Raw genomic sequence first — 3,324 nt, forward strand, 5'->3', positions numbered from 1 at the left:
GGAGGACGAGGTGGGGAGATGGACCCGCTACTGAAGTTGCACTGAGGTGCAACCATTCAGTAGCGAGGAGGGTCATTCGTCTCAGAAGCTGAAATATAAGTGATACCAGTCCAGTAAAAGGCTAAGGAGGATGATGATGATATGTTTGTCAATCACTTGCAAGAAAAAATGAGAGCGTAATAGAATAATTTGTCACAAGAAGGGCTTCCGGTCTAAGTAAGGGTTAATTGGCCTTGGACTGTGGGTAAGGATTAGCCGAGTTCAATAAGGTACCATATATTGAAGATAGAATAAATTAATCGGATAAGAATTCCCATATCTTTGGGGTAAGTAGGCAAGTATATATGCTTCGAACACATAGGCAGCTGGCCTGAACTTAATTCAACAGTGAGCTCTCGGCGTTCAATAGTATGAGCGTAAGTGATCGGCGGCCATCAGGATTTCTTCGTTACGGCAAGAGCCGGGTTAAAATTTCAATTGCGGTTGGAAAATCAACAGTGAGCGTCTCGGCGCTCAATCGTATGAGCGTAATTCTCGGTGCGGTGGGCGCAGGGTTCCTTCGTTTTACGGCCAGAGCCGGGGCTTAAAAATTAAACTTGCGGCGGTTGTAACCGAGTAAGCTATATAAAGAATGGTGTCTCAATGTCGTGCCATTATTTGCAACTGGAGACATACCCTCCGTAATATTCACCAAACCTAAACTAAAGAAGCATCAACTATAGCTTTCCTGAGGAAATATATCGAACTTCAAGAAGGACGTGGTAAAAGAGATTGCGGTTCAGTTAATAGTCATAGGGATGGCACATAGTAAAATACGCAATCTTAGAGTGAATCCGAGTAAAGTTGAAGCAGTAGATAATAAGAAGATAGTCAGGTGATCGAATCTACGTTTAGGGAACGAGCACGCACAGACTAGCACGGCGGTATGAAGAAACAATATAAAGAACGACTATAGAGTTTATACACAGAATAGAACAATTACGCAAGAACTAATGAAGTGATTACTAATAGGAATAACATATTAAGAGACAAAAAATAGATAATTTCATTAATTCGAACAATAAACATGAAATATGAGAGCAGCCAAACATATCAAAAAATAAATAAAATCGAAGGTACTCATTCGTTCTAAGAGAAATGATATATGCCAAATTGTGCGATCTGAGGATAAAAATTATAATAGACAGAAAAAATACTAACCCCATACTCAATTACGGGATGGTTAGGACTGGGGAATGAGGTTGTGAAGTGAGGGTGCGTGTCACTTAGGTTTGATCTCAGGTGTGTGTGTTGAAAAAAACAAATGGTTGACAGGGACTAGTTACTAGAGTTAGTTAGTGTGCGTTCGTTAGAGTGGCGTGTACTGAATTTGAAAGAGGCAACTTGTATGCAAAGGTGTGAGTGGTTATAGGGAGGGCAATAGTTTGAACTCTGGCACAATAGGTACACTTACTTTTATAGTTAAAACGCGGAAGATTGTTGGTGCGGATAGAATGACGATATCCTGGCTGTGTTGACGAGGGTTCGCGACGAATTTAGCGAGGCAGGGGGAGCAGATTGACGAGTGTGGCGGCGTTAGAGTGCGAGGATAACATCTGCAGCGACTTCCGTCAGGTAGGGTTCGCACAGGCGGATGTGCGTCAGCACGCGAAGTAGTAGGACAGAAATGTGTGGGTAGCGTGATCGAAGAGGACTGGGAGCGTGGGCTGGGCCGTTAAAAAGAGGGCGGGGAGGCAACTCGCGTCGATCGGCAACAGCGTCGGCCGAGGAGCGACGGTGGTAGGCGAATATGCGTTAGGCGTTGTGAGGTTACTGGAATACCAACTGCCATCAGATGAGCGAAACCGGGTGGGAGCACCACTTCGCCAGATGTAGCGAAGTGGCACCGCATGCCACCCAGAAAATGAGTGACAAGAGAGTTAGGAGCACCCGCGTCACTAGAGGGTGGCGATGACGGATGAGAGGGACTTGGGTGGTTGAGTGAAAAGGGCTAGCTTGATGGTTTATTCTGACGACAGATATGAGATCCCCCCAGCGAACCCCGTGGCCCCGGGTGGAGGACTAGGTGGTGGAGCTGGGGACCCTGTGTGGCTTGGCCGTCTGCTGTGTCCCTCTCTGTGTGTTCTGCCTACGACGTGTCCTTTTATGCAGCGTCCTTCGAGGAGCGGATGAGGTTCGGCCGAAAAGAGAAAAGCCGGGCTTTCATCTGCGTCCTGCCCAAGGAGAAGGGCTTGCGTGCTTGGACGGAGGTGTGAAGTGTACATACGGCCGTGCTACGTACTGTTGACAGGGTGTGTGTGTTATAAATATATAATATATATATATATATATATATATATATATATATATATATATATATACACACACAATATTTACATATGTATGTATCTATATGTCTGTTATAAATAACATATACATATATATATATAAATATATATATATCCTATATATATATATATATACATATATAATATCATGTAGTGTTGTGTGTGTGTGTGTGTGTGTGTGTGTGTGTGTGGGTGTGTGTTTGTGTGGTGTGTGGTGTGTGTGTGTGTGTGTTTGCGTGTGGTATATATATACTATATAATATATATATATAAATATTATATATAATATATATTATAATATATATAGATATCTATATATATATATATAATATAAGAATATAATATAGGACACACACACACACATGCATATATGTGTATGTGTACTATATATGCTATATATATATATTATATATAATCTATATATATAATATATAGATATAATAATATATATAGATTTACGTATATATATCAATTTGTTTATTTATATATATATACTATATATACATATATATATATATATGTGTGTGATACTGTGTGTCGTGTGTGTGGTTGTGTGTGTGTGTGTGTGTGTGTGTCGGTGTATCTGGAGTGTGTGTGTTTGTTGTGTGTGTTTGTGTGTGTGTTGTGTGTGGTGTGGGGGTGTGTTGTAAATCATGTGTGTGGCGCGTGTGGTGTGTTTGTGTGTGAGTGTGTGTGTGTGTGTGTGTGTGTGTTTGTGTATCTGTGTGAGTGGGTGTGTGTGGTGGTGTGTGTCAGGTGTATAAATACACATATATCTATGTGTGTGTATGTTTGGTTGTGTGTGGTGTGTGTGTGTGTGTCCTGTGGTGTGGTCTGTGTGTACGGTATTGTGTGTGTGTAAAGTGAGAGAGAGAAAAAAAATGTTTTTCCTTGTTCTATACTTCTCCTTTCTCCAATTCCTGTCCATCTCTTCTTCCTCTCATTATCTCTTCGGCCTCCGTGGCGCTCGCCCACGACCCCTGGACCGAGGTATGGA

This window comes from Penaeus monodon, chromosome 2 (assembly GCF_015228065.2).
Source record: "Penaeus monodon isolate SGIC_2016 chromosome 2, NSTDA_Pmon_1, whole genome shotgun sequence".
NCBI classification, from domain to species: Eukaryota; Metazoa; Arthropoda; class Malacostraca; order Decapoda; family Penaeidae; genus Penaeus; species Penaeus monodon.